Source organism: Silurus aristotelis, assembly GCF_946808225.1.
Source record: "Silurus aristotelis genome assembly, chromosome: 10".
Taxonomy (NCBI): Eukaryota; Metazoa; Chordata; class Actinopteri; order Siluriformes; family Siluridae; genus Silurus; species Silurus aristotelis.
Genome location: NC_139583.1, coordinates 2,591,088 through 2,607,708, shown reverse-complemented (window position 1 = coordinate 2,607,708; position 16,621 = coordinate 2,591,088). Strand labels below are relative to the sequence as shown.

The following is a 16,621-nucleotide window of genomic DNA, read 5'->3' as shown; positions in this document are numbered from 1 at the left end:
TGATCTCACTTCCACACCCACCCTACTTCACAGATTTGGCTCCTGTGGACTTCACCCTCTTTCTGAAGATGGAGATTCAGCTCAAAGCTCACCATTTCTTAAACCAGTGTGGAGATCTGGCACAAATCGCAGAAAGTGCTTGACATGCTTCGAAAAGAAGACTTTTCAGGACACATTCCAGAACTGGTATTGCTGTGCAAGGGAACTGTTTTAAAATTAGCTAAATTAAGTTATTTTTTGTAAACAGAGTCTCTAAACTGTTATACCACCTCGTATATCTCTGGGATGTGAAGAGTCTGAGAAGATAATCTGGCAGGGAATGAGTATGAACGGTTTCCTAAAGTAGCGGAAAAAAATGGCCGACACGATGGCCACCGTCCCGGAAGTGCACATCACAACACCAGAAGTCCAGTACAGACTAAACTTCTTGGCAACGTTGCTGGGCTTGTTTAGGCACCTTATAAGAATGGTCTCCTAGTCAGCTTCCCGTAAAGCTTTCAACCCAATCAACAAGACTCCATGGTAGGACCGGAACCTACTGGAGATATTAGGTCTTACATTTGACTTGCGTGCATTTGGGGATCACAAAAGAAGAGCTGGATTTTGAGGCAAGAGGGCAAAGATACCTGGATTAAACTCAGACCTCTCAGAAAGTTCCTTTTAGACAGTGGGAGGTGAACACTATAGATGAGTGTTCACTATATATGTATGCACTATATACAAGATGTACCACCAAATGATTATTTGTTCTCCCTGCTTACATTTATTGCATTTGTCAGATGGAAAGAAAGAACTAAAATACCACGGAAACGAATAAACAAAAAAACTAAACGAACACCTTCTAAGAGTTAACGTTCCATAAAGGTCTAAAAATTAAGACCCTGCAGAAACCATGGTGACGTCAAAGACAGCTGCCTTTACTCTAATCCGTCCATATGATGCACCTATCTGCTAAAATTCACTTGCTCTTTATGGCACCATGTCCCTGTTGTGACCTTCTTGATGGAAGTAGAGCTTTAAAAAGGGACCTCATTCATTTGGTCACACAAAGCAGGAGAAACACTTAGCACTCCTGCTGGTGTTAGATTTTGCCCCATGTGGTCACAAGCCAAACAGAGCTGAGTCACAATCTGAGTCAAGCTTCATTTTTATTAACATGGATGAAGTCCAATTGCTCCAAGATCGCCTTCTTCTGTTATTGTTTTGAAATATACTACAATTGCTACAATGTGTAAAACGACGCTTCATGTGTAACACAATTCACACTGGTGTGTAAAAACATCGGTTGAAACTTTTATCATGAAGTTAAAGTGAACATATCAATCCCGAGTCAAAATTCATCTACCGATGTGTTAAAAATTAGCGATGAAAGTAATCAGCCAATTCTAGACACCACTCAAGAAAATGAGTGTTAATTGTTTTATTGCGAATTAGCCCTGTTTGCCGGGGGGCTGCTAATGAACAGCTAGGCCATGTTGTTGCTGTTGTATTCGGCAACATGTCTATTGATGTCTATCTGCAAGAAATATTTCTAAACCTACACTCCACCCAAACCTCATTTTCATTTCATTTTTATTTTCATTTCTGAAGAAAATAGAAACACAACTGGTTCTGAACTCAAAACTCAAAAAGTTTACCTAATAAAGCATTCTGAGAAAATCATTCAGAGAGAGTATGATGTTCTGAAGTTCACAGCGTGGCTTTATTACTCAATATCACGGTTCTAACGTTGTGTATATGTAAATAATCATTTGTATACAGTGGTTTGCTCGCATGTCATTTATTTCTGTAAAGCTACATTGGGCCAATTAGTGGTTGCTTGGTGGTTAAGAATTTAGACTTTGGATTCAAAGGTTGCAAGCTTAAATCCCAAGCCCATGAAGCTGTCACTCCTGGGCCCCTGAGCAAGGCCCTTAACATGACCCTTAGTTGTATGATTAAGATCAAATGTAATTCTATCTGGATAAGTGCATCCGCCAAATGCCATAAAATGTATATAGACATTCATTCAAGTAAATATAGTCTACATTTTTTTTCCATCTGCTTGGTGTATCTTCTGTGTGCATTCTGTAAAAAATTATTTTAAATCACTTTGTTAAAAAGATGTGATTCTGTCAAACAGCTACACTGAAAAGCTACAAAATAGGAAGCAGAAATTAAATCTGCCCTCAGCTTTTTGACTTTAAACATGGCTAAACCGATGCTGAAACCCTGGCCTGCTAGCAATATAGGACACACAAAAGGTCTCTAAGTTATGATGGATACATAAAAGGTTCTTCTTCAGTAGGTCCCAGCAGAGTCCAAAGGAAACACTGAGGAGAACATCAAAGCCTGGGACCAAGTCCATTGTACTTAACATTCTTCCCAACATTGTGCTCCCATCTTGTTTTGGGTTTTTGCTGTGTTCTCCTTACAGTTCTGCTGGATATTTCTCTGGATCCTTTCCCTCAACATGGCTGCTTTTACATCATTTTGAAAACACTTGTTTTTGCTTTTTTCACCCCGATATTAATCAAAACCGATGCTTGAGAATGTTCCAAGTGGTCTTGGCATTCATCAGATCTCTGTGGCAATGGACATGAGACGAACCAGCTTGTTCCTCTGAATTTTCTGTTTTCCATTTCCCGCTTTTTGCTTTGGAGATGTTAGAGTTGATTGAATGTCAATACTCCTGCACAGGGTGCTTCGAAAAAAAAAAAAAAACATCTGACTTGGGTTCCTGATACAAGTGAAGCTCGACCTGGATTAAAAATGGATTCATGTCAAGGGTGAATGATCCAAGACATGTGTTTCACAGGAACTCCAGGAGAAGATGTCCTTCCTTTTGTTCCTTTGAAAGTAAAGAACTGTTTGCAAGAATTGCAAGAACTATTTCTAGAAACTATTTTTGGAGTGTGAATGAGTGCTCTGAGAATGTGTGAACTCTAAAGATGTGTGATGCAGGAGTGAGAAAATGTGATGGTTGAATGAAATGTTTCCTCACGAGATTGGACCTCTGGCACTGGCGGAGATCTCGCTTAACCTACGGCGGCCTAAGGCATCATAGACCCTTTAAAGTACTTACAGTGTGTATGTTACAGGACTGAGAGCACTGGTGTCATGAAACACTCATGCAATACTAAGACTTTAGCATTTATCCAGCAAATTTGTTGCAACTATTTTATTGAATGTCACAGTTGATTTCTGTGGTAACATTACATTACATGGTAACATTTACCATGTGGGTCTTTGCTGAGAGTGGAGTGTAGACCACCACCAAGAGGAGGGGGGGAAGGGAGGGGAGACACGTGTTTATTTAAAGAGCTTAATGACTTTAATTGATAAATTAGCACCGGTATTGATTTTGTATTGACTCCAGGCTCTAGTGTCTGTCTGGAGTACAGAAATAAGGAGTTCCTTAACAAGCAGCAGTGATGCTGTAACCAAATTTAAAGCACTGCTAACATTCTTATTCAAAGCTAGTAATGTGGACATCGATCAGGTAACTTGGGTCATCTTGGGAGAGTTTGGAAATTTCAGATCTTTAAAACTAGCTGAGGTTGATTGAGTGTCTGCATGTTTATAGGTTTTCTAAAGATCCAGAGCACCAGATTCACATGTAGGGTTTTGCACTCCGCCATGTTTTTGGTGATTTACTAGTTTTATTTTTCTGTGATGCTAAAGGCAGAGAAATTAATATCTGAGGTTGGGCTGTGTAAAAGAGTCCAAAGTGGGATTTCCAGAGTGTTGCATATTAACATCCTGCACTCATTGTTCTAGACAAACCGTGACTTTTAATGTTACTGGTATAAAAATGGATGCAAGCGTAATAGTAAGTGGTTAGCGTGTCCTATTACTGTTTGGCAGCGAACATGTATGCGGGTCAGTCCAGAGACCGGCAATCAGGATGGCTGACAACAGTGATAGTGCATGCATGGGACAGCGCATGGTGCTGAAGTTTTGGCGTAAAACCCACAGATATCCACAGAACACACGATGAGACACTCAGTCGCAGTAAGATGCGTGAACAGTGTTAAAGTTTCAAAGATGGCCGTATGTCCATCAGTGATGATCCAGTGGTGGTCGTGGAGGATTCCTGATGACAAAGTGAAGCAGGTTGATTGAAGGACCTGAAGGATGGTTTAGGAATACCGACAAATATTTCTATCCCCAAATCTTCCCAGGTGTTACTTACACGCTGGGGTAAGTGTATAAATGTAGGAGTAGGTCAAAAAAAATCTATGCAGTTTTCACTGCTTAAATTAAGTTATTTTACTTTATAAACTCAAAAGCAATTGTTTTTAGTACCTGATTATGCTATTGGTGTTTTTGGATTTCCTTAACTACCACTGGAACTACTTTCACCAAAAAAAATGGCTGTGCTGGGGTATCTATTAAAGCAGTGGTTGCTTAGGGTTTCTGATAAGATGGATGGTTATTCAGTTCTGCCAACCTGCTGAAGCTGCTAGCATTGGGAACTTTGCTAGGACCCCAGCTTCCACACAACCAGAGATGGACAATATAATAGTTATGAAAGGCTTATTCATTAGTTTGTACCAGTAAAGTAAAACAAAAACAATAAGAAAAACATCAATGGCTTCCTGGACCATGTCATTCCACTTCTTTCCAACCCCATGCTATCATCTTGTCATGTTTTGGCTCCTTTCTGTGTCCTCCTCACTGCTTTTCTGGATCGCTTCCCTCACCATGAATATATCTTACATCATTTTGGAAACAGTTTCCAACTTTTCCCCTGATATCGCTCAAAACTAGTGCTTGAGAATGTTCCAAGTACTCTAGTCTCACTATCCACCAGATCTCAGATCTACAGCAATGAGACAGGCTGCCTTGTTCTTCTAAAGCCTCTGTTCACCATTTTCTGCCAGTTTAGCTTTGTTTCGGAGATGTTAGAGTTGATTGACTGTCAATACTGCTACACAAGATGCATCCATCCCTTAAATATTCCCTGGAAAACCCTGTTGACATCCTTTGCCTCTCTGTCATCTCACAGGTATTCCTAAATTATGTTTTCGGAGATTTTACAGATTTGTATTATTGAGAGATTTTTGTATCATTGTAATAGAAACAACTACATCTGTTTTTCAGCAAACCATGGACCATGAATCCAAGTTTAAAGGAATTTTAGGTATTTTAGGATCAATAATCCGGGATCCTGACTCAGCCATAATTATTTGTGAGTGCAGAATTATACATTAATATAATTGAGTTTTTTATGTGACTTTAAAGCACTTTCCACAACAGACATTGTCTCAAAGCATCTTTATGGAAAGTACGAATTATAGAACAAAAATTTAAATATAAGTGAATTATGTGTATTTATCCCAGATGAATAAGCCGAGCGATTGTGGCAAGAAAAAACACCCTTAGATGGTATTGGGAAGAAACCTTGAGTGGAACCAAACTCGGAAGAGGAATCCATCCTCATCTGGGTGACACCAAGAATGTGATAATAATCATTAAAAACATTACAAATACCAGAGGATGAGTAATACCATAAACACCAGAGTGTGTCATTAGTAGTAATGTCCTTTCTACGGTTTTATACAGTCAGTTGGAGTTGTGGAACCAGAAGCTCCTGAGCAACTTATAAAACCGCAATTTCACAGATCATTGATTCAACACCAAAACACCAACTCCTGCACACCTTTAAATGTTCAACGATGGAGAAACAGCAGGTGTAAAATGTTATTTCGAATATTGATTAAGAGGTTCTTTATTCTTAAAGTCTAATAATAATAATGGAATAGCCAGAATAGAATAGCCTTTATTTGTCACATATACATTACAGCACAGTGAAATGTTGTTCTTCGCATATCCCAGCTTGCTTGGAAGCTGGGGTCAGAGCGCAGGGTCGGCCATAGTACGGCGCCCTTGGAGCACACAGAGGGTTAAGGGCCTTGCTCAAGGGCCCAAGAGTGGCAGATTGGCAATACCGGGGCTTGAACCCCCGACCTTCCGATCAGTAATCCAGCGCCTTAACCACTGGAGCCACCACTCCCCTAATGTCCAAAATCTTTATAACTCCACAACTATCAGTGGACAATCTCTAGATGGCTCAAGGCATCTTTTCTTTGAGAAGAACATTAACCACACTGTGTAATGTCTTGTCTGAAAGAGGACTTGTACGATAATCACGTTAGCATTTGCGTTGTTCTGTGTAACTATTTTCTGCTTCTAAAATCAACGTTGAGGACAAAATGTTGTTGTCTAATAAATAAATTCACCCACTAACAGGTGATAATCAGTGTTCTTCACGTCACTGGTTGTAATGGTATAATGTTATAATGTTATGCCTGATCGGGGTATTTGTGCTAAATGTTTAATTTCAGTGATTTTATATCTCCTGAGCAACAGTCAGGTCTTACAATCAACTCTGATTAAGTGAGAAGAGAAATATACACAAATATTGTTTTATGGCAATATCTCAATTAATATGTATAAAAAAAAAACACACTCTATCAGAGAGTGCAAATGAATCCGCCTTTTTCTGAGTGTTCTGTTCTCTGTGTGTGTGTGTGTGTGTGTGTGTGTGTGTGTGTGTGTGTGTGTGTGTGTGTGTGTGTGTGCGCGCGTTTAGTTACATCCCCTCTTAACCCAGGCTCACTGACATCTAATTCAATAATAGTCATTTATCCTGAGTATGTGTGTTTGGTTTAATGCAGCACTCGCACTGGCCACCATAATAATAGCCAGGCTCTGGATGGGAATGAACTGAGAGAACTAAAGCAAATCTGCTGAAAAAAAGAGAGACAGAAAGAGAAAGAAAAAAAAGAGAGACAAAGACTCCTGGATGTCTCTTAATAAAATTCAAGCCAAAACTTCCATAAGGAATTTTTTCCCTCATTGCATGTAGAATTGCATCAAGCTCTATAGTGTACCATGTCAAAGCAAGACCACAGGTTAATTATATTGTCAAAAGTATTGGGACACCTGACTTCCCTGGCCATATGTGTTTCTTTCACACACTGTGATCGCACAGCTGAAGGCACACAATTGAATCAGACATCTTTGGATGTCGTAGCATGAAATCAGAATCTTCATGAAGTTTGCTTTGTGCACTAGAAGAGTGGAAGGAATTATAAGGGGAAATTGGGACTAAATGTGGAATGTGATGCTCAAAAAGCAGATACCAAACTTATGACCAGGTGTCCACAAACTTTTGCCAATAGGTGTAGAAAAGAACTGTTGATCGCAGAGAATCCTTGATGTGTGATCTGATCTATGAGCAGAATACGCATTAATTAGACTGAAACTAATCACTGTGTGCCTTTGGAAGGCAGAGATCTGTAATCTAAACCCACATATATACAGTGTTGTGCTCGTTACTAAAAAATAGTAACTAGTTACAGTTACTCGTTACTTCATTTAAAAAGTAACTGTTACTTTGTTGATTATTTACACCAAAAAGTAATGCGTGACTGTTAAAAGTTACTTTTTAGTTACTTTTTTAAAGAACCTTCTTTAATTTTCCCATTAATGCCCTTTTATGCGTTATGGTTTATACAAACACAAAACTGACTTAAACACAGAGTCATTTTTAAACACTATTTTATTAAAGTCAGAGCAGCACAAACTGAATATATCACAAGGATTTCTGACATAAACAACAAAACAAGCAGAATAATAGATTCACAATCAAAAACTAAAGTGGCTTCTGCTGTCGTGTTGAGCTCTTAAACATGTTCCTTTCACAGCTGAAGTATGAAAACTATCAACAATGTAGAACAGAACACCGGGTTAGCTTCTAGCTTCTAGCTCCTCAGGCATGGAGTTTTTGGAGGAGCTTCAACAGATTGGAGTTGTTGTTTATCGCAGTAGATACGAGCTTCCATAAACCAGAAAGACACAGCTTACATTTGACTTAAAAGTTTTTGTCTTTATACTCAACTAAAGTGAAATAATGAGCATATTTCCACTGAGAAACTCGTCTTGCTCTCGCCTCGACTCACCATTACTGCCGCACAGACCTGAATAAACGGAGACACGCCCACAGCGCGTCTTCTTCGTGTTTACAGTGGTTCATCCTCCAATCCTACAATGCGACGCTGCTCTAAACAGGTTAGACTGTAGTCTACACTTCAGCCCAAATTCATTCATTTATAAAAGTAACGGGTAACGCAGCATACGCTAACGGTAACGGAGTTACTTTATTTTTAAAAGTAACGCGTTACAGTATTAGTTACTGTCAAAAGTTACTGCCCAACACTGCATATATCTTTATCATTGTCCTGTTATCTTAATGTTCGGTCAGTTTCAAGGTTAAGCTCCGTTTTCCCAACAAATCGCGTTATTAATTCTTTTCTATTCCGGTCGCATCTCTGAGATCAGGACCTCGGGTTTGACGGAAGGCAAATGAAACTCTGTGGCGCGAGAAAAGCGTTCGGGATTCACCGCTGCTGCTGCTGCCGCGATGTTCTAAATCTCGTGTGCTTTCCTCAGGGGGAAACACTGCATCATGCCACGCTGTGCCAGTGCTATAGAGCTCGCTGCCCTCAAACGCATTGCAAGACATTTTCCAAAGGTACAATCTCATCCTAAATGCCATCGCTTCTGGCCACTTCATTCATTTTTTTACCAGATTATTCTGAAAATAAAAGAAATCGCTTGCAAAATGTTTCTGAATCACAAAAGCTTGTGGAGACTTGAATAAAAAATTGGTATGTACTTATTTTTGAGCATCCTGCTCACACTAGTTCCTGTTGTAATAAGCTCCACTCTTCTGGAAAGATGTTCCATTCTATTTTGTGGGGATTTGTGTGGGATTTCATTTAACCACAAGAGTGTTAGTAAAGTCAGGTACTGATGAAGGTGAGAAGGTGAGGAGGCCTGGGGTGCAGTCAGCAATGACATTCATCCACAAGGTGTTTAGTAGAGTTGGAGCTCAACTGCACAAGATCCTCCAGTTCAACCCACGTAAAGCAGATCTTTATGTCATGCTGAAACAGGTTTGGGTCTCCTAGTTCATGTGAAGGTGCATCTTTTTTTAAGAAAAGCTCATGAGGAAACGGTCGCCATAACTGTTCAAAGCAGTGGTCAAGCTTTTTCATGAACCATTTATACTTTTGCGTTTTCTTTCCTGTAGAACACAATTTGCAGAAAATCGTAACGCATTGAAAAAACACAGGAAACCCCGGGGTGATGTGATGAGGTGAATATTGCCGCTTCTGCTGGAGATGATGTATGTGGAGGTGCAGTTGTGGCTCCAGTGAAAGGAGACGTGTTAAATTGTGTTCATTGGGTTTCTTGCTTTAGTGATGATGTTCATTCTGACTGTATAAGATCCTGTGTGTGATGCAGCTCTGATCTACTGCACTTCTCTATAATACTGATGCTTTCTGTAGACGTGAAGTCGTAATGATGCTATTAAGAGGTGGATTGACTCTGAAACTGATTAAAACTGAATCCTGAAATGTCTTTTCCCTCGTCTTGACAGATTTACACACACCGTAATGTGTTTATTTTACCTCCGGGATCCGTCGTGTGGCTGATCGCTGAACTCGCTCATTTTTATACAAAATGAAACGGAAGAGATTCTGTAGCGTCCAAATGGCATCAGTGACTGCACAGGTTGACTGTATCTTATAGCGTCTCGTTATAATTTCACTCATTGCTCGAAGATATAATGCAGTCAGTTTCCGTCTGGCTTCTTTAACAGCTTCTAAAATTAATGAGAATCCCAACACAGCGTCGTCCTGCATTTTCATGACCTGATATAAGACGGTATCTAAATGTCACATCCTTTATACCTGTAAATGACAGAGCTCTGCCCAGAGCTAGCTTCTGTTCAAGGTGAATTTGTGGTTTAAACACTACTTTTTTTCCACATCAGTGTTGGACTTTGCTTCTCGATAATGAATGCATCATTCTGGCAGGAGATCTAATCCTAGGCTAGACCCTGGAACCCCTTGGTGTGGGGTATTAATGGCTTTTTTTTTTTTTTGCATGTTCTTAAAATGAAAAATAATAATAAAAAACATTCAAAATGTTAATTAAATTTGTAATAAAGCCACACAGCAGGTTTAACTCACTCAAACAGGATAATGTTCTGGAATAAAAAAAAAAAAAAAGCTCTTCTGAAAGAGAAGAAGCTTCATGCAGACTCATTTCACACATAACATGGAAGAGGATAAATATTTGATCAACAGCACAAACAATTAAAGCCCACACAGAGACACTGAGAGGAAGAGAGATCGTCTTTGTAGGGACATGCGAAGGTGTCTTTTTGCTTGTTCATCCTGCCATGTGGGCTGTATAATGATGAGCTCATGTTTGTGTGGTGTAATACACATCACTTCAGACACTGCATGCAACCTCAGGGGAAACGGTGGACAAGCAACAATCCTTTTCTTCTCATATTGCTGAACTAACACGCTCATCAATTTCTCCTTTACAACTTCAGGAAAATGTGTGTTTCTGTCTGCGCATGATGCTCAGGTGCTTGTGCAATCTCTCATCATCAAGACTGGACTTCCTGGCAGGTCAAACTATGAAAGGCACTGGACCGCTGCAACCACAGCCACATGACTTGGTTTCAAACATCCTACATTCTTCCACACCACCTCCACTGATTTCCTGTAGCTGGAAATCAGGTTCAAAACACTAATGCTTGCCTACAAAGAAAAAACAGGAGAACACCCACTATCTGGCAGATGTTATCACACTCAATGCACCAAACTCGCTTCGATCCCCAACCACTGATCTACAAGTCTCACTATCCATACACTTCTCTGTTCTCGCACTGAGGTGGTGAAAGAACTTCCACTGAATGCTTGAACTGCAGAGTCTCTGGAAGTCTTCCTCTTCACTGCATCTCTTTCTCTACCCATCCCGAGGCAGCCAGAGACTGTGCCAGCTCCAGTTTTGAGACGTATCATTAACTTAGAAGACACCGCCCCCAAGAGTATCCTGAGGCATCTAGAGGTTGTGCCAACTCCGGTTTTATCCAACCTCAGGAAGTTTTTAGACCTTTAAAGAGAAGATCCTGAGCCATATAAATATGTCTCAGTGCCAGTTGGATTCCACTAAATAAAAATTGCAGAAATTGGACTTTAAGGATAAACAACCTCTTAATCAATACTTAAATAGCATTTTACACATGCTGTTTCTCCATCGTTGAACATTTAAAGGTTCAAGCATGGAGGAAGTCGATGTTAAATCTATCATAAACTTAAATGTTGAGCTCATTTTTTAGATGCTCAGGAGCTCCTGGTTCAACAACTCTAACTGACTGTAAAAGAGTCTCATGTCTCATGAAAGGCTCATGACATTTCTTACTCTCATAACATTGTTTGTAATGTTTTAATGATTTATTATCATACTCTTGGTGTCACTCAAATAAGGATGGGTTCCTCTTTTAAATCTGGTTCCTCTTAAGGTTTCTTCCTCTTCTTACCATCTAGGGAAGGTTTTTCCTTGCCATGGTCACCACAGGTTTGCTCATCGGGGATACATACACATAATTCACTTATATTTACATTTTTTTCTTACATTCTGTAAAGCTGCTTTGAGACAATGTCTGTTGTGGAAGGCTACAGAAATTAACTCGAAATGATTCCTCAAAAAAGGTATAAAGACTTCTAGAGGTTCTTAAGTTAACACTTCTTGGGTTAAAGAAAAATGCTTTCCAACTATTTTCTCTCCCAACAGAGTGTTTAGACTGATGCTATTCTTAGTTTATGTCCTAATGAACCAGGATCAGAATTAACTTACTGGCTGCACTTTGTGAGTCGCTCTGGATAACAACATCAGCCAAAAAGCCATCGATGTAAAAATACAAGTGAGAATTGACGTGAGAAAATTGATGTTTCTTTACGTATTTATTTATTTACATATTTTCCTTGGAAGCAGGAAGTGATGATGGCAGGGTGTTGCATTGACTAATAGCAACCAATAAAGATTCAGCAAAAAGTATGCAGTATCAGAAAGTAAAAGTAAAAGTAGTGATTTTTGATAACTCTGCATACATAATGGACGCAGTTCAGTGTTCTATTCTTATAGATCACTGAACTGTAAAGTACTTATGTACAAATTCTTTATTCGGAGACCACTTTGTGCACCTTGGGATGGTTTCAGCTGAATAGCCTAAAGATCCATGAAGTTACTGTGCAACTCAAGAACTTTGAGACTGGATTTAAACTGTAATTAATATCAACAGTCTGCTACAATGGTTCAGGACCACATGTTGAATGAACAGCGCCAATCACTGAACAGTACCACATAATGATGGAACTGTAATAAATGAACATTCAGTGTTGAGGATCAGGACAGGTTTCTATTTGAGTCTGGTTCCTCTCAAGGGTTCTTCCTCATGCCATCAGCACTTCAGGGGTTTTTCTTGCGTATACACTATTTAATGTAACTTTATAACCGCTTTAACTCTGCTTTGAGACAATGTTTATTGCTAAAAGTGATTTAAAAATATGAAAAGAATTTAATTGGATTATATGCATATGCACAATACCTTTGGTTTAAATATGCAGACCTCTACAGAGCATTTCATTGCATATGTAATAACATTATTAGGCATTTTTTTGTTCCCAGTATTGCCCCAGAAATAAGATCAAATTTAAACCAGAGGTTTTTGTTTTTAATGAGTTATGCACAAAATCTCTGCACCAGTGGACGCCTAAAGAGAAGCAGAAACTCTTGCGTTGAATGAGCTCAGTGATTAACGTGCTTGAGTTAGCAATAAAAAGGAGAAATAATCAACAATAAAAACTTTGTATACGGTTCCCTTTTGTCGTACAACAGAGACTCACTCATTAGATTTCCTTTTCATAGGATTTCATCGTTTTTTTATATATATATCATCAGAACATGTTCAGAAGATAGTTGTGGAAAAGATTCTTGTACATTCCACATGGTGTCAGTCAATGTAACAAACCCCCTGATGCTCCTCATCTCAAGCGTCTGCTGTGTGATAAAAGTGTCCAAATCCACCTCTAATCCTTAGTGATGGTATCATGGAGCCTGTGACTCATCAACATCTCTGCACTAAAGCCTCCTACAGTTGTGAGCACATGCTGAATGAATGAAGCGTCTGACTCGCACAATAGCACAAGGTCATGGTCGGACATTCACGATTTCCGAGCTGCTACAGTGAACGAGGGAAAGCGACATTCAGCACAATTCCAGATGCTGAAAGCTGAGAAATCCTCACGAAACTGCACTGTCATGATGATTGAAAATTTTGGGGGGGTGGAACGATCCAGGATTTTTGGAAACGATGATTCCGGAGTAGAAACACATTCATTTTTCATGAGGCTCCTTTATGGCTGTATTAGTTCTCTCACACCAGGAGTTCCGTCTGTCTTCAGAATCACAGATTGAAACGCTTACTCATCACCAGGTTCGGTGAAAAAGAAAAAAATAATTAAAGCCTCTGCACTCATCCTGATTTTCAGGTAAGTCAAAGGAAGGAATATTTCTAGGATATTGAACATCAGTTTTATGCCTGGTGCTACTGTAGGTACAGCAACACCTTTCTTTCTTTCTTTCTTTCTTTCTTTCTTTCTTTCTTTCTTTCTTTCTTTCTTTCTTTCTTTACTTTCTTAATTAATTATTTATTCACTTACAGTATGTATTAAATTATTACATGCTTACTTGGACAGCTACTTTATTTCTGACATGTTCATGTCTGTTATTTCAAAAAGGTCACACTGACTTACTGAATTGTGATTGGCTGGGAGGAGTTCAGGTCTGAGTTCAGAGCAACACACAGGTACACTACAAGGACACAAGTACAGGGTGTCTTGGGATGTCATTTTCCCTTCACTTGAACCCAAACCTGTTCCAGCATGACAATGCCCCTGTGCACAAAGCCAGCTCCATGAAGATCTGCTTTACATGGGATGGAGTGAAAGATCTCCAGCTATAGAGTTTAAACCATCTAAAACACCTTTAAGATAAATGTGAATGCTGACTGCATCTTAAACCTCCTTACCTTCTTGCCTACATCACTACCTGGCTTTACTAACACTCTTATGGTGGAATGAACACAAAAGTCCACAAGGCCAAAAATCTAGTAGAACATCTTCCCAGAAGAGTGGAGGAAATTATAAGAGCAAATTGGGACTAAATGTGGAATGCGATGCTCAAACGGCATATAACATCACTGTACCACCTCATACCAGCATGTGATTATTTATTAGATTTCTACTTAGTTGTTAATGGACTTAATTAGTTACTTGCACGTTGATCTACCTGTGTACCTGCTTACATACTTATAATACTCATTTTCCTGCTATTCCATTTACTTAGTTGTTTTTCTACATGCTTAAAATACTTCCTTTTTATATTTTTATATTTATGCATTCTCCTTTCTTCCATAGCTCGGCCCTCACCTACTTTCTGACTTTTCTAACATAAATACTTACACACTTTCTTACTTCTCAAAGTTTCTTTCTTCTGTCCTTACAGATGGTCCATGGGAATCCACCTACTAAGGTTTAATGTTCTTCTGTCTTGGACCTCGTTCAGGTCAGCACCAGTTGCTGGAACTGCCAGACTTACACTTGTACAAAACACAGCATGAACTTCTATCGACTTGACCGTCAGAGTCTGCTGTGCAAAGCATCGGTGGTGTGAAAACACTCAGGCCGAACTCATCTGTGTTCATCAAACAGCTCGGCTTTTTTATCAGCGAACGCAGGCACTCGCCACATTTCACACAGCAAACAAAGCCAAGCAGGAACACTGGCCTCGGCGAAGCTCGACATTTTCCTCCTGGGCCAAACACTAACTGCTTTGATGCCTTCATAAAGGGGTGGCAGAAGAAAATTTTCTCAAGTGAGTCAGAAACAATTCGCGTGTTCTCTTTGAGCTAAAGTGCCTTTTCTGCGTTTAAGAAGATCAAACGTCCTTATTCTGATAAGGTTGGCGATATTTCAATGCTTCTGGCAACCTCGAGTTACAGCCGACTCTGAAGCAGCTCCTGCTCTGAACGTGTTACAGAGAAGTCGAAATAAATATGGCTATTTCTGGAGATCCAGCTGAACCTGACACTAAAATGGCCTTTGTTGTAAAAGAACACTGAATCTTCTAGACATTTCACACGCCCCTTTCCTCTCACTCACTCTCTCTTTCCTCTTACTCTCTCTCTCTCTCTCTCTCTGGTTTTTACTGCATGATGGAGAAAGTGAAAGCTGAATTTAGGTTTTGGTTCGGGTCAGGAAGAAAGGATCACCTTTACTTACCTGTTGAATGTGTTGATATGGGAGGAGATCATCAACATCAGCCAGAGACATTAAAGAAACAATTTTAACACAAAGTTAAGTTCCATTTCCTCCAACATGCAACTGTACATGAGGAAAAACAGAAGATGAGGAAAAACAGTGTCTTTTCTACAATGTATTTGAAGCAGTATATCAGTTGTGCACTAAACACTATTATATGTTGTTATTATTACATTATTATATAGTATTTAATTCATTATATGATGCTGTTGTGTTGTGACACTTTTATATATATATATGTTTATGCTATAAAACACTGTAGTCTGGTGTGTGTTACACTTCATGACGGTACCAAAAGCAGAGGAGCACAAAATTATTCCCTGACCAATAAATCTGTTTCTGTTTTCAGATATTTAACAATTGCCTGTCTGTCTGTCTGTCTGTCTGTCTGTCTGTCTGTCTGTCTGTCTGTCTGTCTGTCTGTCTGTCTGTCCGTCCGTCCGTCCGTCCGTCCGTCCGTCCGTCCGTCCGTCCGTCCGTCCGTCCGTCTGTCTGCCTGCCTGTCTGTCTGTCTGTCTGTCGGTCTGTCTGCCTGCCTGTCTGTCTGTCTGTCTGTCTGTCTGTCTGTCTGTCCATTCACCTAGCTGTATATTTTTCTTCCTTTCAGTATGCCTCTCATTAACAAGATGTAAAAATGGATGTAGAAAGAAAGAAAGAAGAGAGAGAGAGAGAGAGAGAGAGAAGAGAGAGAGAGAGAGAGAGAGAGAGAGAGAGAGAGAGAGAGAGAGAGAGAGAGAGAGAGAGAGAGAGAGAGAGAGAGAGAGATCTATACTTGAATAAAGGATGATCAGTGGACGTTTCATTGCTGGTTATGCGTCGGCTTCATAGTGGTGCGCAAAACAAAGTCGCCATGGAAACAACAATATTAATCACATGCAAATAAGTGCCAATGGGAGTTTAGTAACACAATCTAATTATTGATCCAATTATTAATGGTGTGTGTGTGTGTGTGTGTGTGTGTGTGTGTGTGTGTGTGTGTGTGTGTGTGTGTGTGTGTGTGTGTGTGTAAAACGTGACTGTGCAAAATAAGTTTCATTTTCACAGCAATTTATTTCCCGATTGAAACACATCAGAAACGACACTTCCTGCTCCATCACAGTGTCACATCACAGCGTATTATTCAGCCTGCGCCCGTGAGCACAGAGGTTCTTTGGGAATAATATGGTGTGTGTGTGTGAGTGTGTGAGTGTGTGTGTGTGTGTGTGTGTGTGTGTGTGTGTGTGTGTGTGTGTGTGTGTGTGTGTGTCATGTCCCCTAATGTAAGTGAGCGGCTTTTCCTCATAATGAGTTTATCATAATGGAGAAAAATGTGTGAATGGTAAAATCACAGTGTGTGACTAAAAGGCTTCTCTGCAACATCCTGCACTGCGTCTTCCAATTACGCCGAA

At 39.7% G+C, this 16,621-nt stretch overlaps 1 protein-coding gene and 2 long non-coding RNA genes across 3 annotated transcripts in view; 1 reads left to right on the top strand and 2 right to left on the bottom strand.

Annotated features, from left to right (window-relative positions):
• chst8 (carbohydrate (N-acetylgalactosamine 4-0) sulfotransferase 8) overlaps nt 1-16,621 on the bottom strand; it is an 89,420-nt gene that overhangs the window by 22,791 nt on the left and 50,008 nt on the right. The window lies entirely within an intron of this gene.
• Nucleotides 1-16,621, top strand: part of LOC310732192 — a 137,852-nt gene that overhangs the window by 117,499 nt on the left and 3,732 nt on the right. The gene's annotated exons all lie outside the window — the stretch shown is intronic.
• LOC310732232 lies at nt 2,486-6,572 on the bottom strand. The gene is made up of 3 exons (XR_014535412.1): nt 5,996-6,572; nt 5,192-5,726; nt 2,486-5,152 (listed from the first exon to the last, which is right to left on the bottom strand). It is a non-coding gene; the product is annotated as an uncharacterized lncRNA (long non-coding RNA).